The 24,951-nt window shown below is 35.1% G+C and overlaps 1 non-coding gene across 1 annotated transcript; it reads right to left on the reverse strand.

Annotated features, from left to right (window-relative positions):
• Positions 1 to 20,362: 20,362 nt before the first annotated feature.
• LOC130680512 (U1 spliceosomal RNA) lies at positions 20,363 to 20,526 on the reverse strand. Its single transcript, XR_008993539.1, has one exon. It is a non-coding gene; the product is annotated as a U1 spliceosomal RNA (small nuclear RNA).
• Positions 20,527 to 24,951: the final 4,425 nt, after the last annotated feature.

Consider the following 24,951-nt stretch of genomic DNA (forward strand, 5'->3'; position numbering starts at 1 on the left):
GGAGAAAGATTAAAGATGGCAGTGTAAGAGGAGAGACAGAGGCTTCCTCCTTAAACTGGATACAATTAGAAAATTTAATTGGTGCAACTAATCCTGAGAGTAACAGGAAAGAAAACGGTGTCTGACTGCACACACATGGAGAAAAGAGCCGGTCTTAATGAATGGGTAAGGTACCAGAGCTGTGGTGCCGTGGGACCCAGCCCCTCCCCCACCCCAGCTCACTGGGAGGATGAAGAGAAACATATCAGGAAGGGAGTAGAAAGCTTGGAACTGCTGAATACCTAGCTCTGAAGAGCTGCGTTGGGAGCACAAAACTACGTTTCATGGTGTTTTCATGAGACTAGCATGAATACCAGGTTGGAAAGTTAATACAGGCAGAATTCCTGGGGAGACTGGGATTCCAGCTGCTTCTGGAATGCAGGGATCAGTATCTGGCTTCTCTGGGACAAAAACATACTTTGTGACTGGCCCACTTGCTCAAGCAGAAGAGACAGGCACAGCAGACAGGAGGTGGAGAACAGCTCTTTCCTTACCCCAAGTAACAGTACAGTTCAACTGCGACCCCCAACATTGCTTCAGGGGCTTAGCAGCTACAGAATAGAGCTTCTGGACACTGGAGGGCGCCATATACAAACATGAAACACCAAAGGAACCTTGTCAAGAGTAAAATTATAAATACAACTCCAGAGAAAGATTTAAATGATATGGACCTCGTGATTCTTCCTGAAAGTGCGTTCAAAATAAAAATTATCAACATTCTAAAGGAGGTACAGAAAGACATCCAAGAACTAAGGAATGATTTCAGGTCAGAGATCCAATCATTGAAGAGCATGATGTAGGGTATTCAAAGCAGAATGGATACGGTGGAGGTGACAATAAATGAAATAGAAACTAAAGAAGAGGAATACAAAGAAACTGAGGCACAGAGAGGAAATAGGACCTCTAAGAATGAAAGAATACTGACAGAATTGTGTGATCAATCCAAGCGGAACAATATTTGATTATAGGGATACCAGAAGAAGAGAGAGAAAAGGGGATAGACAGTGTCTTTGAGGAGGTAGTTGCTGAAAACTTCCCCAATCTGGGGAAGGAGATATTCTCTCAGGCCATGGAGATCCACAGATCTCCCAACACAAGGGACCCAAGGAAGACAACAGCAAGACACATAGTAATTAAAATGGGAAAGATCAAGGATAAGGACCGACTGTTAAAAGCATCCAGAGGCAGAAATAAGACCATATACAAAGGAAAGCCCATCAGGCTAACATCAGACTTCTCAGCAGAAACCTTACAGGCCAGAAGGGAGAGACATGATGTATTTAATGCCATGAAGCAGAAGGGTCTGGAACCAAGATTACTTTATCCAGGGACATTTTCATTCAAATTTGAAGAAGGGATTAAACAATTTCCAGATAAGCATAAGCTGAGAGAGTTTACCTACCACAAAGCATCTCTGTAGTCTATTTTGGAGAGACTGCTAAAGGTGGAAGTGTTCCTAGGGTTGGATAGCTGTCACCAGAGGTAGTAAAACCACAGTAGGGTGGGTGGAAGAGCTGATTGTGAGGCAAATGCAAAATTAAATTGACTATCCCCAAAGTCAATCAAGGGATAGACAAAAAGTACAGAATTTGATACCTAATATATAAAGAATGAAGGAGGAAGAAAAAGGAGGAGAAATAGAAAGGAACCTTTAGACTATGTTTAACAGCATACTAAGTGAGTTAAGTTAGAAACTTAGATAGTAAGGAAAGTAACCTGGAAGCTTTAATAACCATGAATCTAAAGCCTGAAATGGCAAGAAGTACATACCTATCAATAATCACCCTAAATGTGAATGGACTGAATGCACAAATCAAAAGACTTAGAGTCACTGAAAGGATAAAAAAACAAGACCCATCTTTATGATGCTTACAAGAGACTCACCTCAAACCCAAACACATGCACAGACTAAAATTCAAGAGATGGAAAAAGATATTTCATGCAAACAATAGGGAGAAAAAAGCAGGTGTTGCAGTACTAGTGTCAGACAAAATAGACTTCAAAACAAAGAAAGTAAGAAGTAATAATGAAGGACATTACATAATGATAAAGGTCTCCATCCAACAATAGGATATAATCATTATAAATATAAATGCACGCAACACAGGAGAACCAGCATATGTGACACAAATACTAACAGAACTAAAGGAGGAAATAGAATGCAATGCATTCATTTTAGGAGACTTCAACACACCACTCCCTCCAGAGGACAGATCCACCAGACCGAAAATAAGTAAGGACACGGAAGCACTGAACAACACACTAAAATAAATGGACCTAATAGACATCTACAGAACTCTACATCCAAAAGCAACAGGATACACATTCTTCTCAAGTGCACATGGAACATTATCCAGAGTAGACCGCATACTAGGCCACAAAAAGCGTATCAGTAAATTCAAAAAGACTGAAATTCAACCAACCAACGTTTCAGACCACAAAGGTATAAAACTAGAAATAAATTGCACAAAGAAAGCAGAAAGGCTAACAAACACATGGAGGCTTAACAACATGCTCCTAAATAATCACTGGAACAATGAACAAATTAAAATATAGAACAAGGAATATATGAAAACAAATGACAACAACAACACAAAGACCCAACTTCTGTGGGACGCAGCGAAAGCAGTATTAAGAGGAAAGTATATGGCAATCCAGGCATATTTTAAAAAGGAAGAAAAAACCCAAATGAATATTCTAATGTCACAATTATCAAAATTGGAGAAAGAAGAACAAATGCAGCCTAAAGTCAGCAGAAGGAGGGACATAATAAAGATCAGGAAATAAATAAATAAAATTGAGAAGAATAAAATAAACAAAATAGATGAGCCTCTAGCCAAACATATTAATCAAAAAGGAGAATCAACACACATCACCACAATCAGAAACGAGAAAGGAAACATCACGATGGACCCAACAGAAATACAAAGAATTGTATGAAAACCTATATGCTAACAAGCTGGAAAACCTAGGGGAAATGGACAAATTCCTAGAAAAATACAACCTTCCAAGACTGACCCAGAAAAAAACAGAAAATTTAAACAGACCTATTACGAGCAAAAAATTTAAATGGTAATCAAAAAACTACCCAAGAACAAAATCCCCGGGTCAGACGGATTTACCTCAGAATTTTATCAGACATACAGAGAAGACATAATGCCCATTCTCCTTAAAGATTTCAAAAAAATAGAAGAGGAGGGAGTACTCCAAAATTCATTCTATGAAGCCAACATCACCCTAATACCAAAACCTGGCAAAGACCCCACCAAAAAAGAAAATTACAGACCAATACCCCTGATGAACGTAGATGCAAAAATACTCAACAAAATATTAGCAAACCGAATTCAAAAATATATGAAAAGGATCATACACCACGTTCAAATGGGATTCATCCCTGGAATTCAAGGACTGTACAACATTCGAAAATTCATCAACATCATCCACCACATCAACAAAAAGAAAGACAAAAACCACATGATCATCTCCGTAGATGATGAAAATGCAGCCAACTAAATTCAACATCCATTGATGATAAAAACTGTCAGCAAAATGGCTACAGAGGGCAAGGACCTCAACATAATAAAGGCCATATATGATAAACCCACAGGCAACATCATACTGAACTACAAGAAGTTGAAAACTTTTCCTCTGAAATCAGGAACAAGACATGGATGCCCACTCTCCCCACTGTTATTTAACATAATACTGGAGGTCCTAGCCATGACAATTAGACAAAACAAAGAAAGACAAGGAATCCAGACTGGTAAAGAAGAAGTTAAACTGTCACTATTTGCTGATGACATGATATTGTACATAAAAAACCCTAAAGACTCCACTCCAAAACTACTGTAACTGATATCAGAATACAGCAAAGTTGCAGGATACAAAATTAAAACACAGAAATCTATGGCTTTCCTATACACTAACAATGAACCAGTAGAAAGAGAAATCAGGAAAACAATTCCATTCACAATTGCATCAAAAAGAATAAAATACCTAGGAATAAACCTAATCAAAGAAGTGAAAGACCTATGACCTCAAAACTACAGGACACTCTTAAGAGAAATTAAAGAGGACACTAAGAAATGGAAACTCATCCCATGCTCTTGGCAAGGAAGAATTAATATAGTCAAAATGACCATCCTGCCCAAAACAATATACAGATTTGATGCAATCCCTATCAAATTACCAACAACATTCCTCAATGAATTGGAACAAATAGTTCAAAACTTCATATATAAACACAAAGACCCCGAATAGCCAAAGCAGTCCAAAAAGGGAAGAATGAAGTGGGGGTGATCTCACTCCCTAAGTTCAAGCTTTACTACAAAGCCACAGCAATCAAGGCAATTTGGTACTGGCACAGTAACAGAGCCACAGACCAGTGGAACAGATTAGAGACTCCAGACATTAACCCAAACATATATGGCCAACTAATATTCCACAAAGGAGCAATGGACATACAATGGGGAAATGATAGTCTCTTCAACAGATAGTGCTGGCAAAACTGGACAACTACATGTAAGAGAATGAAACTAGATCACTGTCTAACCCCATACACAAGAGTAAATTCAAAATGGATCAAAGACCTAAATGGGAGTCATGAAACCATAAAACTCACAGGAAAAAATATAGGCAAAAATCTCTTGGACATAAACATGAGCGACGTCTTCATGAACATCTCTCTCCCGGCAAGGGAAACAAAAGCAAAAATGAACAAGTGGGACTATATCAAGCTTAAAAGCTTCTGTACAGCAAAGTACACCACCAACAGAACAAAAAGGTACCCTACAGTATGGGAGAATATATTCGTAAATGACAGATCTAATAAAGGCTTGATATCCATAACATATAAAGAACTCATGCACCTCAACAAACAAAAAGCAAATAATTCAATTAAAAAATGGGCAGAGGATCTGAACAGATAGATCTCCAAAGAAGAAATTCAGATGGTCAACAAACACATGAAAAGATGCTCCACATCACTAGTTATCAGAGAAATGCAAATTAAAACCACAATTTGATATCACCTCACACCAGTAAGGATGGCCACCATCCAAAAGACAAACAACAACAAATGTTGGCGAGGTTGTGGAGAAAGGGGCACCCTCCTACACTGCTGGTGGGAATATAAATTACATCAATCATTGTAGAAAGCAGTATGGATGTCCCTCAAAATGCTCAAAATAGACTTACCATTTGACCCCAGAAATCCTCTTCTAGGAATTTACCCTAATAATAAAAGACAGGGGCACCCCTATGTTTATCACAGCACTATTTACAATAGCCAGGAAATGGAAGCAACCTAAGTGTCCATCAGTAGATGACTGGATAAAGAAAATGTGGTACATATACACAATGGCATATTATTCAGCCATGAGAAGAAAACAAATCCTACCATTTGCAACAACATGGATTGAGCTAGAGGGTATTATGCTCAATGAAATAAGCCAAGTGGAGAAAGAAAAATGCCAAATGATTTCACTCATATGCAGAGGGTAAGAATAAAGAAAAACTGAATGAACAAAACAGCAGCGGAATCACAGAACCCAAGAATGCACTAACAGTTACCAAAGGGAAAAAGACTGGGGAGAATGGGAGTGTAGGGCGGAGAGGAAGAATGGGGTTATTATGATTAGCATGTATAGTGTGGTGGGTGGGTAACAGGGGAGTGCTGTGCAACACAGAGAAGACAAGTAGTGATTCTACATTTTGCTATGATCACATGACTTTTGTCTTTCATTTTGTTAATGTCGTGTAACAAGCTGATTGATTTACTGATATTCAACCATCCATGAATAGTTGGGACATCTCATTTGATAGTAGTGTATGATATTTTAATACATTGTTCATTTTACTTTGATAATAATTGTTGAAGTCTTGCATCCATGCTCATCAAAATTCCTGGCCTGTAATTTTCTTTGTGGTTTACTTTTGTTTTGAAATCAGTGTAATAACGGCCATGTAAAATGAGTTTGGAAGTTATTTTTTTAACTTTTAGGAGTAATTTGAGAAGGATAGCACCAATTCTTTTAATCTTTGGTAGAATTCAATTCTAAAGCTTTTTCATGCTGTACTTTTTTCAAACTTTATTATTGTATCAGTGTATTCATATTTCCTATATCTTCATGATTCATTTGTGGAAGACTTTATGACTCTAACAATTTGTCTATTTCTTCAAGGTTTACCAATTTGTTTTTCTGTGGTATAATTTATAAGTCTTACTCTTTCATTTCTGTTTATTTATTTTGCCTCTCTCTCCCTCTCTAGTATTGATAAGCCCGGCTATAGTTTTAAAAATTAATGAAACAGTTGTTAATTCTATTGATCTTTACAATTGATTATTCTATACTCTTTTTTTCATTTATTTCCATTGAATGTTTGTTATATCCTTCCTTTTACTAACTTTGGGTGTTTAATTTCTAGTTACTTTATGTGTAAAGGTAATTTGATTATTAGGATTTTATGTGTTTTTTGAGACAGGACTAAATCATTATGAGCTTTCTTCATAGAAGCATTTTTGCTGCATACCATAGATTTTCAATGTCTTTTTCTATTTTCATTTGCCTCAAGGAATTTAAACATTTCCTGATTTCTTTATTAACTGATTATTTATTTAGTAGTGTGCAGTTTAATTTCCATGTGTGTGGAGTTTTCTCCATTTTTCTTTGTGTAATTGATTTCTAGTTCCATACTTTAGTAGCAGGAAAAGAACCTCGGTATGATTTCAACAACATTGAATTTATTCAGAGTTCTTTTATGGCCTAACATGTAATCCAATCTGGAATATGTTTCATGTACACTTGAAGAGAATGTGTTTTTTAAATTTTTGGATGAAATGCTTTGCATATATGTTTTAAGTACATCTAGAATAATGTGTTTTCTATGTCCAATATTTCGTTATTGATTTCTCTCTGGATGATTTATCCATTGGTATATGTGGGCATTAACATCTGTTATCTTTTGATTGTATGATAAACACTTTATCCTTCAACTCTTAAGGACAAATTTGCCATGTATTGTTTTCAGATTTGAAGATCTTTTGCTTTCTGTACTTTGAATATACCATGCCATTCCCTTTTGGACTGAAAAATTCCTGGTGAAAGATATTTATTCTTTATAACTTTTGACAATTGAATTATAATGTGCTTCAGTGTATGTCTCTTTGGTTTCATCTTCTTTGGAGCATAGTAGGTTTACCTGATTTTTTTCATTTTACTTCACTGATATTTTTCATTTTTATTTCATATAAATATACTCATTGTACTGTATATGTTTCAAGTGTACAATATAATGATTTTACAACTTTATGTATTATTAAATCTCACTACAATAAGTGTAGTTACCATCTATCACCATACAAAGTTATTATGCTGTTATTAATTATATTCTTTATGCTGCATCTTTCATCCCCATGACTTAAGCATTTTAAGATTAGAAGTTTGTACCTCTTTATCCCACTTACCAATTTCACCCATCTGAACCAACTCTCAGCTATGGTAATCGCCAGTTCTTTTCCTGTGTATTTATGAATATATTTCTGTTTTGTTTGTTAATTTACTTTGTCACCTAGGTTGCACATATAAATGAAATTATATGGCATTTGTGTCTCTCCATCTGACTTATTTCAATTAGCATAATACCCTCTGGGTCCATTCTTGTTTTACAAATGGCAAGATGTCATGTATTTCTTTCTTCCTTTCTTTTTCTATTGAACTTTAGTCAATATACAATAATAAATTGGTTTCAAGCTTATAATACAGTGATTTGATTGTTGTCTACATTACTTATACTGACTAGTGTAGCATTTAGTATCTGTCAACATATAAAGATGTTACAGAATTATGGCCTATATTCTCTATGCTGCAACTTCATCCCATGACAAATTTACATTATGATTGAGATTTTGTGCCTTTCAATCTACCTCAATTATTTCATTCACCCACCCCAATCCTTCCTACATGGTAATTACCAGTCAGTTCTCAGTGTCTATGAGACTACTGCAGTTTTATTCATTTTGTTTTGTTTTGGTTTTACATTCCACATATAAGTGAAATCATATAGTATTTGTCTTTCTCTGACTGGCTTATTTCACTTAGCACAATACTTTCTATGTTTATCTACGCTGTCACAAAGAGCAGGACTTTTTCTTTTCATGGCTCAATAATATTTCATTGTAAGGGGGACCCTCCTACACTGCTGGTGGGAATGTAAATTAGTTCAACCATTGTGGAAAGCAGTATGGACGTTCCTCAAAATGCTTAAAATAGAAATACCATTTGTCCCAGAAATTTCACTTGTAGGAATTTACCCTAAGAATGCAGCAGCCCACTCTGAAAAAAACAGATGCACCCCTATGTTTATTTCAGCACTATTTACAATAGCCAAGAAATGGAAACAACCTAAGTGTCCATAAGTAGATGAATGGATAAGGAAGATGTGGTGCATATACAAAATGGAATACTATTCAGCCATAAGAAGTAAACAAATCCTGCCATTTGCAGCAACATGGATGGAGCTAGAGGGTATTCTGATCAGTGAAATATGCCAAGCAGAAAAAGACAAGTATCAAATTATTTTACTCATCTGTGGAGTATAAGAACAAAGCAAAAACTGAAGGAAAAAAACAGCAGCAGAATCACAGAACCCAAGAATGGACTAACAGTTAGCAAAGGGAAAGGAACTCGGGAAGATGGGTGGGAAGGGAAGAATAAGGGCGAAAAAGGGGCATTATGATTAGCACACATATGAAGGGTGGGTAACACAGGGAACGCAGTATAACACAGAGAAGACAAGTAGTGATTCTATAGCATCTTAGTATGCTGATGGACGGTGACTGTAATGGTTTATGTGGTGGGGACTTGATAATACGGAGAGTCTAGTAACTATAATGTTGCTCATGTAATTGTACATTAATGATACCAAAATAAAAAATAATAACAATAGTATTTCATCATATATATGTACTACATCTTTTTTTATCCATTCATCTATTAATGGACACATTGGTTGCTTCCATATAATTCCTACTGTAAATAATTTACCAATAAACATAGTAATGCTTATATCTTTACAAATAAGAGATTTTGTTTTATATGGGTAAATTCCTAGAAGTGAAATTACTGGGTCACGTGGTATTTCAATTTTCAGTTTTTTAAGGAAACTCCATATTGCTTTCCATAGTGGCTGCATGAATTTTCATTCCCAGAAACAGTATAAGAGGATTCCCTTTCCTCCACATCCTCACCAACACTTGGTATTTCTTCTGTTTTGGATTGTGGCCATTATAACTGAAGTTGAGGTGATATTTCAATGTGGGTTTACTTTGCATTTTCATGATGATCAGTGATGTGAAGCATCTTTCATGAAATTGTTGGCCATCTGTACATCTTCTTTGGAAAACTGTCTATACAGATCCTATTCCAATTTTTAAATTATGTTACTTTTGTTGTTTTTGGCTTATGAGATTTTATATATTTTGGGTGTTATTCCCTTATCACATATATAATTTGCTAATACATTTTCCCATACATCAGGTTGCCTTTTTGTTTTGTGATGGTTTCTTATGCTATATAGAAGACTGTTGGTTTGACATAGCCACACCTGTTTGTTTTGCTTTTGTTTCCTTTGCTCATGAGAGACTTACTCATGCTTAAGCTCAAGGGATTTTGCCTGTGTTTTCTTTGAGTTTCATGGTTTAATGTACTTCATTTAGGTCCTTATTCCATTTAGAGTTTATTTTTATTCACAGTGTTAGTAATTCACTTTCATTTCATTTCATACACAAAGCTGTCCAATTTTACCAATTCCATTTGTTGAAGAGACTATCTCTTTCCCATTTAATATTCCTGCCTCCTTTGTCGTATATAAACTGACTAAAGAGTTGTGGTATTATTTATGGGCTCTCTAGTCTGTTCCATTGATCTGTGTCTTTTCATGATTTAGTACCATATCTAAGTCACTGTATCTTTGTAGTATACATTGAAACCAGGCTGTGTAGTACCATCAGTTGTATCCTTTCCCAATATCAGTTTGGTGATTTGGGGTATTTTTACTTCATTATAAAGTTTAGGGTTATTTGCTCCATTTCATTAAATATGTCTCTGGTATTTTCGTAGGTATTACATTGAATCTGTAAGTTGCTTTTGGCAAGATGTCCATTTTGATCATTTTAATTCTCCTTATCCATGAGCATGAGATAGTATTCCATTCATTTGTGCCTTCTACAATTTCTTTCATCTGTGTCAAAGATTTTAGAGGACAGATTTTTCACCTCCTTGGTTTGTTTTATTCCTATGTATTTTATTCTCTGCAACTGAAAATTGATTTTTTCCTGATTTCTATTTCTATTATCTTTTTATCAGCAAATAGGAGTGTGACAGATTTCTGTATATTTCTCCTGTATTTTGCAACTTTGCTGAATTCATTTAGTAATGAAATATTTGGATACTTAATTTTTTTAACTATTTAGACAAGGTTTTGTTGCCCAGACCAGGGCCTCAGCAGGGGATCCTACATATAAGCCTAAAAACCATAACTATAGTTTAAAATTTCTTTTAAATTTTATTTTCGTATCATTAATCTACAATTACATGAAGGACATTATGTTTACTAGGTTCCCCCCTTCACTAAGTCCCCCTCACATACCCATTCACAGTCACTGTCCATCAACATAGTAAGATGCTGTAAAATCACTACTTGTCTTCTCTGTGTGGCACAGCCCTCCCCATGCCCCCCCACTACACATGTTAATCGTAGTGCCCCCTTTCTTTTTTACCCACCCTTATCCCTCCCTTTCCACCCGTCCTCCCCAGGCAATTTCCCTTTGGTAACTATTAGTCCATTCTTGGGTTCTGTGCTTCTGCTGCTTTTTTTTCCTTCAGTTTTCTTTTGTTCTTGTACTCCACATATGGCTGAAATCATTTGGTACTTGTCTTTCTCCGCCTGGCTTATTTCACTGAGCATAATACCCTCTAGCTCCATCCATGTTGTTGCAAATGGTAGGATCTGGGTTTTTTTTGTTATAGCTGAGTAACATTCCATTGTGTATATGCACCACATCTTCTTTATCCAGTCATCTACTGATGGACACTTAGGTTGCTTCCATATCTTGGCTATTTTAAATAGTGCAGTGATAAACATAGGGGTGCATCTGTCTTTTTCAAACTGGAGTGCTGCATTCTTAGGGCAAATTCCTAGAAGTGGAATTCCTGGGTCAATGGTATTTTTATTTTGAGCATTTTGAGGAACCTCCATACAGCTTTCCACAATGGTTGAACTAATTTACATTACCACCAGCAGTGTAGGAGTGTTCCCCTTTCTCCACAACCTTGCCAACATTTGTTGTTGTTTGTCTTTTGGATGGTAGCCATCCTTACTGGTGTGAGATGATATCTCATTGTGGTTTTAATTTGAATTTCTCTGATAACTAGCGATGTGGAGCATCTTTTCATGTGTCTGTTGGCCATCTGAATTTCTTCTTTAGAGAACTGTCTATTCAGCTCCTCTGCCCACTTTTTAATTGGATTCTTTGCTTTTGTTTGTTGAAGAGTGTGAGCTCTTTATATATTTTATATGTCAATCCTTTATCGGATCTGTCATTTATGAATATATTCTCCCATACAGTAGGATACCTTTTTGTTCTATTGATGATGTCCTTTGCTGTACAGAAGCTTTTCAGCATGATATAGTCCCATTTATTCATTTTGGCTTATTTCCCTTGCCCAGGGAGATATGCTCAAGAAAAGGTCACTCATGTTTTTGTGTAAGAGATTTTTGCCTATGTTTTTCTCTAAGAGTTTTATGGTTTCATGACTTACATTCAAGTCTTTGATCCATTTTGAATTTACTTTTGTTTATAGGGTTAGACAGTGATCCAGTTTCATTCTCTTACATGTAGCTGTTCAGTTTTGCCAGCACCTTCTGTTGAAGAGACTGTCATTTCCCATTGTATGTCCATGGCCCCTTTATTGAATATTAGTGGACCATATATATTTTACAATTTTTAAGATAGATTTATTAAGGGCTTGATGGAGGGTATTGTGCATTTGACCCTTCTGTAAAAATTGGTTTTTATAATAAAATCAACTACACTGCTTGGTGATTAAGAGGCCTACAAATTATATACCTATGTATCCTTACACCATATGATGTGAGTGAATAAAGGTAAGGTATCTGCTAGTGTATTCTTTTTTTTATAAAATAGAACCATTAATATGAGGGAAAAAGTTGGCAGAGTAGGAAGGCAAGGGGTAAAACTCCCTCTAAACACATACAGCCAAGGAAGTAGCTACACCAATACACCTAACTCTGAAAATGACCTTAAGAATGAAGAACAGTCCTCCTATACCTGGTGAGAAAAAGAAGACCACACAAATAAGAGTAGAGGCCGAGCCATTACCAATCTGAAACCCAGACTTTCCCCTATCCCTGCCCAAAGGCACGAGTGAGAGGAATAAAGTAGGCTGGGATAGGTGCTCAGGAAAATAGCATTCCTGGCCCTGGTGACCAGATCTTGGAACATGAGTGCACATTGCATTGGATTCTGTTGATAATCGGGGTTGGACCTCAGAGAGAGTAGGAACAGTCTTGGAGGCTGAGACTCTTGATCTTTTGAAGAACAGGCATGCTCCATTGGTACCTCTGAGAACTAGCACAGTAGTGGAAATTTGAAAGATTTCACAACAGTTTGATGGTTGCCAGAAGTTTGAAGGATGGATGAAGCTTTCTCTACAGGAAAAAGAGCAAGTGGACAACACTTCCCAACCCTTCCCTAAGCACAGTAGGTTGGATGTTCTTGGAAGCCCAAAATTCTCCATTCATTTTACTGGCAGCTCAACCCTGAAGTGCATCCTAGTGAACCTTCCCTCCAACCCAGATGCATGGTCCAGCAGCATCAGACTTTGCTGCCTGGCAGGAAGGGAGACTCTGCTGCCTTGCAAGCAAAGGGAGGCTTTCCCATGTTTTTCAGCCCCATCTTAGCCAAAATAATTAGGTACTTGCATGAACAGCTCTAAGCACTCTTTCATTCTCAATAGCAGCTCAGTCCTGTGACACCTAACCGCCCTGCCCATCCCTTTAGCTCAGCAGTGCACCCACTTTAGGAAAGGCAGAGTGAAGCCCCACCCACAATGATCCCAGAAGAAGCATCTGTGCTCTGCTTACAAAGCACTGGTTGAGGTGTACTAATTGCATAGCTGACTGAGAGACTGTCAGCAGACAGTCAAAAAGGCAGCGCCATCCATAGCCCACAAACAGCAACTGGGATTCCAACACAAAGGAGAATCAATCACTGGACAGTAAAAAGTCATGAGTTTCTGAGTATCACAGAATGCATTTTTCATAAAGACATTGTTTCCTAGACCAAGAAGCATAGCAGATACACCTAATACAAAGGAAAAAACACAGAAAGATTGACAAAATCAGGAGCTAGTGGAACAAATTCCAAACAATACTATAGGATAAAATAGCAGAAAGAGGGCTAAATGAAACAGAGATCATCAATCCTATGGATAAAGATTTTTAAGTAACAGTCATAAATATGCTCACTCATCTACAGTAAAGTACTGAACATCTCAGTGAAAACTTCAACAAGCAAAGAGAAGAGCTGAAAAGGAGCCACTCAGAGATGAAGAATACAGTAACTGAAATGAAATATACAACGGAGGGAATGAATAGTAGATTCTGCAAGTAGAGAAGACAGTCAATGATATGGAAATTATAGAACAGGAAAACAGTAAAGCTGATAAACAGAGAGAAAAAAGATCTCTAGGAATGAAAGTATTCTAAAAGAGCTGTATGACAACTCCAAGTAAAACAGTACTTGCATAATAAGGGTATAAGAAGGTGAAGAGACAAGGGATAGAAAGTCTCTTAGAGGAAATAATTGTTGAAAACTTCCCCAACTTGGGGAAGAAATAGACACTCAGGTCATGGAAGAGAAGAGAGCCTGAACAAAAGGAACTCCAGAAAGACAGCACCAAAACATGATAAGTAAAGTGACAAAGATTAAGGATAAGGAGAGAGTATTGAAAGCAGACAGAGAGACAAAAAATTACTTATAAGGGAAAATCATCAGCAGACTTCTCAGCAGGTCACTTACAAGGGAAAGTCCTATCAGCAGATTTTTCAGCAGAAACTTTACAGTCTAGAAGAGTGTCATGAAATATTTAATATATTGAAACACATGGAGCTTCAAAAAATTCTCTACCCAGCAAGATTATCATTTAAACTTGAGGTAGAGATTAAACATTCCTCAGACAAATGAAGGCTGAACGAATTTATATCCAGCAAAATGGCATTATAAAAATATTAAAGGGAATTCTGTCGATGGAAATATTCTTCAGACTAGTTATCAACATCAGAAAAATCCCACAGTAAATATTGTAGATCACAGTAAATATTGCAGATCAATCACTTAACCACCAGTTATGAAATTAAAACAAAAACCAACTAAACCCAAAAATCAATCAAGGAATACATAAGACATGTAGATTATGATATCTAATACATAAAGTATGAAGGAGGAAGAAGAAAAAATGCCTTAAATTGTGTTTGAAATATAGTCATCATCATTTTAATAGACTGCTATATAGTCAGGAAGCTGTCCATGAACTTTATGGTAACCACAAACCAAAAGTCTATAATATATACCCAAAAATTTTAAAAAGCATATCCAGTGCTACACTAAATAAAACATCAAATAACAATAGGAGTGTATAACATTGGAAGGAAGGAACAGAGAAGAACTATAAATATAATCAGAATACAATTAATAAAATGGCAGTAAGTACATATCTATCAATAATCACCTTAAATGTAAATGGGTTGAATGCACCAATCAAAAGACATAGAGTGTCAGAATAGATGTATAAACAAGACCTATCTATGGACTACCTACAAGAGACTCATCTCAGACCCAAAGACATACACAGAGAGAGGGAAGAGATGGACAAAAATATTTCATGCAAATAACAGGGAGAGAAAAACAAGAATAGCAGTACTTATATCAGTCAAAATAGATTTCAAAACAAAGAAAGTAATGAGACAAAGAAGAACAGTCTATAATGAAAAAAGGGTAGTCCAACAAGAGGATATGACCATTATAAATATCTATGCAACCAATATAGGAGCACCTAAATATGTGAAACAAATACTAACAGAATTAAAGGGGGAAATAGAATGCAATAAATTCATTTTAAGAGACTATAACACACCACTCAAATCAAGACAGATCTATCAGACAAAATAAATAAGGATACAGAGACACACAATCAATTGACAATACATTAAATCAAAGGGACTTAACAGATATCTACAGAATATTCCACACAAAAGAAGCAGGATACACATTTTTCTCAAGTGTATATGGAACTTTCTCCAAAAGAGATGGCATACTAGGTCACATAAAGATCCTCAATTAATCAAGAAAGATTGAAATTGTATCAAACCACTTTAAATACCACAACAGTATGAAATTAGAAGTAAATTACACAAAGAAAAAGAATCCCATTAACAAATGGTGGCTAAACAATATGTTTGCAAATAACCAATACATCTATGAAATAATCAAAATAGAAATCAAGCAAAGCATGGAGACAAATGAAAATAAAATTACAACAGTCCAAAATTTGTGGGATGCCACAAAAGCTGTTATAAGAGTGAAGTCTATAGCAATACAGGTCTACCTCAAGTTAAAAAAAAAAATCCCAAATAGTCTAACCTCACAATTAAATGAACTAGGAAAATAAGAACAAAGTCAAAATTTGGTAGAAGCAGGAACATAATAAAGATCTGAGAAAAGATAAATAAAATGGAGAAAACAAAACAGTAGGAAAAAAATCAACAAAACGAAAAGCTTCTTTGTGAAAATAAACAAAAGAGTTATATCCCAGGCCAGACTTATCAAGAAAAAGAGAGTACACACATAAACAAAGTTAGAAATAAAAAGGAATAGTTACAATGGATACCACAGAGGTACAAAGAATTATTAGAGAATTCTATGAAAAAATATATGCCAATTAATTTGACAACCTAGAAGAAATGGACAAATTCCTAGAAAAATACAACCTTCCAAGACTGACCCAGGAAGAAACAGAAAATCTGAACAGATCAATTACCTCTAACAAAATTGAATTGGTAGACAAAAAATTCCCAAGAAAGAAAATTCAAGGACCAAATGGCTTCACAGCAAAATTCTACCAAATATTTCAATAGTTAAAATCCACTGTTCTTAAAGTATTTCAAAAAGTAGAAGAGGAAAGAATATTTCCAAACTTTATCTATGAAGCAGGCATCACTATAATATGAAAATCAGATAGACACTACAAGAAAATTATAGACCAATATAATTGATGAACACAGATGCAAAAATCCTCAACAAAATATTAGCAGGCCAAATTGAAGAATACATCAAATGGATCATCCATGTTGACCAAGTGTGATTTATTCCAGGGATGCAAGGATGGCACAGTATTCATAAACCAGTCAATGTCATAGACTACATCAAAAGAGAGGATAAAATAATATGATTCTCTCAATATATGCTGAAAAAGCAATTGACAAAATTCAGCATCCATTCATGATAAGAAATCTCAACACAATGTGGAGAGGGTATGTATCTCAATATAATAAAGTCTATATATGATAAGCACACAGCTAAAATCATACTCAATGGCATAGATCTAAAAGCGTTTCCACTAAGATAAGGATGTCCACTTTCAACACTTTTACTCAATATAGTACTGTAGGTCCTACACATGGCAATGAGACATGATAAAGATATAAAGGGCAGAAGTTAAACTGTATTTGAAGATGACATGATATATATAGAGAAACCCCTAAAGACTCCACAAAAAATCTACTAAAACTAAAAATTGGAGTGAGCAAAATTACTCAAAGCAATTTAAAATTTAATGTGGTCCTTATCAAATAACAAAAGCATTTTTCAATGAACTAGAGTAAATAATCCTAAAATTCATATGGAGCACAAATTAACCCATATAGCCAAAGCAATCTGGAGAAAGTAGAACAGTGCTGGTTGATTAGGCTTCTGAATTCAAGCTATACTGCAAATCTATGGCAATCAAAACAGTATGGTACTGGCATAAGGACAGATCCATAGGTCAATTGAACAGAATAGAGAGCCCAGATATCAATCTATGCATATATAGTCAATTAATATATGATAAAGAATCCATGAGCATACAATGGGAAAAATACAATCTTTTCAATAAATGGTGTAGGGAAAACTGGATAGCTACATGCAAGAGAATTAAACTGCATTACTGTCTAACTCCAAAAAACAAAAGTAAATTAAAAATGGAATAAAGACCTAATGTAAGACCTGAAGCCATAAAATCCTCTGAAGAAAACATGGGCAAAAGTCTCTTAAACATAAGCATGAGCAATTTTTTCCTGGACTCATCTCCCAAGGCAAGGGAAATGAAAATGAACAAGCAGGACTACATCAAACTACAAAACCTCTGTTCTGAAAAGGACACCATCAGCAGAAGAAAAAGGAAACCAACAGTATGGGAGAATATATTTGTAAGCAGTTTATCTAATAAGGGGTTAACATTTAAAATATATAAAGAACTCATACACTTCAACACCCAGAAACAAATAACCTAATTAAAAAATGGACAGGTGCATGATAGTTTTCCAAAGAAGAAATACAGATGGCCAACAGGTACATGAAAAGATGATTAGATAACTAATAATCAGGGAAGTGTAAATCAAAACCACAATGTGCCTCATGTCAGTTAGAATGGACACTGTCCAAAATACAGTAAAGAACAAATCTTGGCAAGGATTTGGAAAAATAGGAACCCTCTTATACTTTAGGGGGGTGGGAATTTAAATTTGTCCAGCCACTGTGGAAAGGAATATGGAAGGTCCTCAAAAATCTATAAATAGAAATACATATGACCCACTTTTTCCACTTCTAAGAATTTACCCAAAGAAATCAAAATCCCTGATTAGAAAAGATACATGCACCCCTATGTTTATTGCTGCATTATTGACAATACCCAAGTTATGGAAGCAACTTGGGTTGCTTCTACTAATAAATGCCCATTAGTAGATGAATGGATAAAGAAGAAGTGATACACATTCACAATGTAATATTATTCCACCATTAGAAAAAAAGAAATCCTGACATTTGCAACAACATGTGGAGAACTAAAGGGTATTATGCTCAGTGAAATAAGACAGGTGGAGAAAGACCAGTACAATATGATTTCAATTATTTGTGGAATATAAAAAAAAGCAAAACAGAAGGAACGATACAGCAGTAGACTCATAGACACTGAGAAGTGACTAGTGGTTACCAAGAGGGAGGGGTTGAAGTAGGTATGGGGGGAAGGGGTTGGGGATAAAGGGGCAAATAATTCACTACCATAAGTTATTCATGAGGATGATAGTAAAACATAGAGAATATATTCTACAACATCTTTCTATGTTGACAGTAACTGCAGCAGTTGGAATGAAGATTTAATAATGTGGGTAACTTTTAAAACACAGTCTTGTGTACTTGAAACCAATATAAGATTGTATATCAACTATGATTTAACAAGAATAAATTGTTAAAAAGGACCAGCAATTTAGCTGAACTAAACATACCTTCCAAAGATGGGAATGTGTGTACAATGCATTTTATTTTACTTGTCTTTCCTAGTATTATCTAAATATCAGCCACCAACAGCTCCTGTAGTTAGGGATAAATGCACATGCTGCAATTCATAAAATAACTGCCATCAAAGCTTTTTATGTCTTTGTTTCAAATCCCTGTGTAAATCTTCTCCATGACAAAGTTGGCCGACCACTTAGAAATCATTAGAACATGCTTTCTTTCTCTAGCATTTAAGGCCTAAGTGAAGGATATTCAATTATGAAAATGGTTGTATGCTCTTACAAAAGCAGAATTTACTAGTTCCCAGGTTAATTATGTACCTCTTTACATCTAGCAGTTCAGTCAAGTAGTGGTGTTAGGCTTGATTAGTTGTAAAAACATAGAAAGAAACAAACTATAAAAGTATTAGATTGAATAACATTCTGAAAAATGTTGATACATTCAGCTTGATGTATTGGTAACTACTTAGAGGTGCACCATGATTTCTTGTGTTTAGGGAAATGGTTTTATTGTTTTGGTGATAGGTCTGATTGTACAGTTGCTCAGGTTTCCATTGGATTTAATTACACTGATATCACAGTAATATGAGCAATTTATTCTATGGGATGAGATAGACTAATGGAAAATTCTCATTTAAATATTGGGAATTAAACCTGGATCAAAAATTTTTATTGACTTTATGTTTCAATTCAAATCAATCTCTTAAAAAAAGAACTTTACATCATGATAAATGTAAAATGGGGCAATGTTTTGTTGATTTTGAAAACAGATATTTATTAACTCAGACACTTTTATGATTTGTAAATGATAGCCTAAAAACTAGAAAAAAATAGATGACCACAAAAATCAGTTAACTTATTGAAGAATTGTTGCTATGAAAAGGTCTTGAACCTAAATTCAATAAGCAAGTTATCCTTTCCCAGATAACAGGAGATCTACTGTGCTTTAATAACGAAGAAAGCATGGGCAGAGTGTCAGCTTTTGATTAAGCAGAGAGCTTTATTTGGGGTAAGGAGACAGAAGCAGGGCTTCAAAACATTGGGTGCTGCCATTATGAGGTCTGAAGAGGTCTACTTGTCTAATCTGTTCTCCTGCCATTTGCACAAGGAAGTTCTGAGGACATGTCTACTTTGGAGGTTATTTTTTGTTATTGTTAATTCAATGTGCTGGTTAAAGACATTCAACAGTGAAAAGTACATTATTCTACCCTTTCTTGTCATTTTTACATTCCACACTCCTTTACTTTTGATTCCTTTGTGATATGAAGCCCAGAACTGTTTAAAATAGCATATTTGCTTTGTTAATACATCTCTTACTGACCTGACGCATCTTAGAATATGGAATTTTGATGATATTTGTCCCGAAATTATTCAAGGTTGTTCTACTCCTTTCCTTGGGTTTAACTTTCAGGAACATCTTGGTATTTTTTTCCATTTGTCTTTTTTCATTAGATCCTTTTCATTAGTTACAATCTGGGACTGTTTAAGTTTTAGATAAGCATTTACATTGTGCTTTGATAGCCACTTTCCTTTTCACTCTGTGGATGCCAATTTTCAATTTATTGCATTAACTTTACTATTTAGTGAGCTTATATCATACATTTTTGGTTAAATTAGTTCAGGTATGAGAGTTGGGCACATTGATATATTTTACTTCCACTCTATTAATACATATTTTTTCCTTTTTTTATATCAGGGGAAAGCAAAGCGCAATCTCCCACTACCATAAACTATGGAGTCAAGTTTCACACATTTGGGGAAATAACAAGGGTCAGCATATCAGGAGTGCAAATGGATGAGCCTTGCCTCGGGAAAACCACCTTTGTGATCATGGTATCTCTTATGCTAGGTAAGTATTATCAACACACATTTGACAAATCCATTTATTTACTAATTAAACCAAGATGGATCCATAAACCATTTTGTAGGATTTGTGCTTTCTCAAAGGTTATGAAACCTCTCTTCAAAGGTTATCTCTAAAAATACACTATTGCCACTCTAATTAATCTCAATGGATTGGCCAAGATATTTATGAAAAACAAGGCATGAAGGACCTTCAGCATCCCTGGAGGATGCAATTTGTAGTTCCCCTGAGATTTGTGAGAGATCAAATAAATCATTGCCCAACAGAAAGCGATACCTAAAGAAACAGAAAAGCCAGTGCATTTTATTTCATGTCTCTTAGAGTCAAAGTCCCTTCACCTCCAAGAAAGGACTCTCTGGATTGTGCCTAATGAAAGAAATTGAAGGGTAATGGTATTACCTTTACAGCAGGGTGTCTTTGAGGAACACTGATATGTGCCGAGAGATACCCCATGTCTCAGTCATCAGTATATCTGTGTTTAATCATTGCTCATTCAGTTACTGGATTATGTTTTGATTTTAGACCCTATTGGGAATAAAAAGATTTTTCCAGTTATAGTGAAAGGTTTTAGTATTTAGGTATATTTACAGCATTTATTTAATATTTTCCAATATTATTGACTGTATTTAATACTGTGTTTTCTTACACTTTGATTATTTCACTTGGTTAATAAATAAGAACTCTGCAAGGTACAATCATTATATAAGGGTTGTATAAATTTCAATTCAATAAACCAATTTATATCACTTTTTATAGCATTTTCATTACCCTTTGATCAATTGACTACAAGTCACTGAAGCATGTTAGCAACATTTATTCTATTTATAGTTTCTGAATTGTTTTGTTCATATTTCCAATTCATCAAGTATTCAAACCCTCCTCACAGCTATGTTCTACTCCATGGTGCCCCCCTTAGTGAACCCCATCATCTTTAGCCTGAGGAACAGGGAGATTAAATCTGCTCTGGACAGAATGTTTAAAAGAGCTTTCCAGTTTCACATGAGAGATATTGTCCCTTAACTGGAAGTTAATATCTCCATAATTAATGTAGAAATGTATACAAAACACATTTTTTGTGTACAAAACATTACCATAAAAATTATGTATCTTGGTCATTTGATAAAGAAATAGATGGATCTATTAATAAATTAGCAGTAGATAATTATGTAGTTAATAAAGAAAAATATTGCTTACTATTACTTATATACCCTCTTTTTAGTTACTTATTATTTTGTGATATGTAGTGGATATTTTGTGTTGTAGTCACCCCGTGGTTTTGTAAGTTAATAACACCTACAATGATAATTTATTTGCCATATGCACACATTGATATGCACAAAGGTGAGAAAATAATCAGTTTTATTTTTCTGTAAAAATCACCCATATGTATAATTTTATAGCAAAATAATAATTTTTTGTCTAACTTTTTGTTTCAGTGTATTTTCACATTCTATAGATAAACAGATACTCTGTCATTTTATTAGATAATTACAGAAAGGAATACTTATATTAACAACTCTATCCATATGCATAAACATATAGTACATAAAATATATTGCAGATTGTCCATCCTTCTTAGGCTTAGCAAGGTGTAAAAAGATAATTTGTACACAGGGAATTTGAGAATATCTTGTAAACATGAGAAATAAAGAGAAACATAAAATAATACTTGTCATATGAAGCAAATCATTGTGATAGGGTTTTAATGCTTTAAATATGTGTTAATCATTTATAGGACAAAAAATAAGAACATAGCAATTGTGGTTGAATTTAGTCATTGACATTCCTGAACATGGACCCTGGGTGGCATCTGGTGGATTGTCACAGGCCATAGTCCTGGAGAAGCTAGTCTTGGTAGTAGGTAGCATATAAAATATTGCTTGACACACACTACATGATTCCCAATGATGCAAGAAGTAGTGGGATGTAGACAGCCAGTAGAACTCATGATCCAGGTAAGGGGAAGGCAGGAGGGAAATAGGGTCAAGGCCTCACAGGAAACAAGGAGCCACATCCTGGGGATCTGGAGAATTCAGCCTGAAAAACAAATGGGTCTTCCTAGCAATAAGCCACTGACAGTCCTATAAACTTCCTTTTCTTTTGTCTGTAATCCCTAGACCCTAAAGCCCCAGTGGCCTCCACTCTTGGAGCCCCTCCCATTTAGAGAGAGTCTCTTTCTTTCCTTCTCAGTCATTATTAAAAACCTTGCTGGTTGTTCCATACTCTTATCTTCTGGCTTCATTATTCGTTGCCTCCAAGACATGATCCTAAGAAAAACAGCATCTCAGACAGTAATGCTGACATCAGAGAAAAAAAATTGTTTTCAATCCCCTTAAAAATTTTCATGGAGTTGTTGTTTGTATAATGTTTATTTCAGTATTGAGTTAAGTATTTTACTAGAGGAGAGGAGAGGAAATTGTATTCAGAAAAAATGGGCTTTTATGATTTCCATGATTTTCAGATATATGGATAACCTTGAACTAGCCTATAATTAAATCTTAAGTTGAACAAATTATGATATGTTATGATCTGAGGCTCTAGTTCGGCAGACCAAAAACCAGGTGTCCTTCAAATATAGTTGCTAGGTCAGTAAAATTCAATTTATATATGTCCATCTGTATGTGTTGTATGTTCCACTCAAATAAATATTACAAAAATAAATATATATGTTTACTTCTGTTTCTTAAAACCCACCACAGTTGTGAAGTACTATTCTACATTTTCATGACATCTTTCCTTGCTGGACTCAAACCACTGTAGAATCATGGCACATTTATGATTTTATCCTATGATCTTATTTAAAATCTGTCTACTCACATATTAATTAGAATTCTCACAATCATCTCAAGATTCTTTCTTCACTATCCATTAAGAGGCAGAAAAACTTCAGAGTCCATTGTGCATTTATAGACATTTTTAAATATTTATTCTGTGCCTGTTAATTTCAAATGTATTACATAAGTTTTATCATTAATGTTGAATATTGCTGCTTTTTTAAACAACTTTCTTATAAATATGATAGGTTAGTAAACTGATCTTGTTTTACATCATTTTTATGTTTCACAAATATCATTATTTATCAAGTAACATATATGTATGAATTTTTCCTATATGATATTGTTTTCATCATAATGAGGATGTCATTATCTCACCACTTACCCAGAAGCTATTTTGGGGATCTTGTGCTCTCCAAAGTTTTACCTATTTAAATCCCTTTACTTTAAGTTTAAAAATCCTTATTTAAAGTGTATCTGTAAAACACCTACTGCCAATCTAATTAATCTCAATGGATTGGCCAGAATTTCTATGGAAAACAAGACATTGAAGGTCTGCAGGTTTTCAAGAGCCTGTGATTAGTAGTTGTTCTGAGGCTTCTCAGAAATCCAAGCACAGAAATGCCCTCCAGAAAGAGATCAACAAGCACTTCAGAGAAACCCAATGCACATTTCTTCATGTGGGTTACCATAAAAATACATCTGTAAGAAAGGATTCTTTGAAACACATTCAAGAAGAGGACTGAAGGGTAGTGATATTGGTCTGTACGTCAGTGTGCCTTTGTGAGAGTAAATCAATGTAGTAAATTACATACAGCAGACATTTCATTCCATACAAGCATAGTTTGTACTTTCCATTATGGTTTCTAGTATTATCTTCTTAGTTTATCCTTTGACTCCAGGGAGAGACTGGAAAACTTCACCATCTTCACAGAATTTCTCCTGATGAATATCTCAAGGTCCCAGGAACTCCAAGTCTTTCAAGTTCTGTTTTTCTTACTGACATATGTGGGAACCTGGCTAAAAATTTGATGGTCCCTATCTTCATTTCCCAGTGTAATTTCCTGTAGGCAATTTGTCCTACTTAGGTTTTGGTACCATCTCAATTGGCAATCCCAAATACATCATGAATTCTCTAATTGGCAGTGAATTGATTTCTCTCACAACATACAATGCCGGAACCTTCCTACTTATCTTTTTGGAACCACAGACTTCTTGCTCCTTGTTTTCATATCCTATGACTGCTCTGTTGCCATTTGCCACCCTCTGCACTATGGCCTCACATGACCCAATGTCTGTGCACAGGTAACTGGTGTCCTATCTTATGCCACTCACAAATATTAACTCAAAATGTATTAAATACTTGAATGGGTGACCTGAAACCATTCATAGAAGAAAAAAATAAAGTGGGAATTCATCATATTAGAAAGCATCACTGCAAAAACAACACAAAGAATAATCCAAGAAAGAAATGGACAAAGGCAATTTTCCAAAGGAGATATATAAATGGACAACATGTACATGAAAAGATGTTATGTATCACTTAATAGAAGAGATAGAGATAGACGAATTAGGAAAATGAAAATCAAAACTACACTAAGGTATCACCTCACTGTAGTTAGAATTACCACAATCAAAAAGACA

The sequence above is a fragment of the Manis pentadactyla genome, chromosome 13, assembly GCF_030020395.1.
Source record: "Manis pentadactyla isolate mManPen7 chromosome 13, mManPen7.hap1, whole genome shotgun sequence".
NCBI classification, from domain to species: domain Eukaryota; kingdom Metazoa; phylum Chordata; class Mammalia; order Pholidota; family Manidae; genus Manis; species Manis pentadactyla.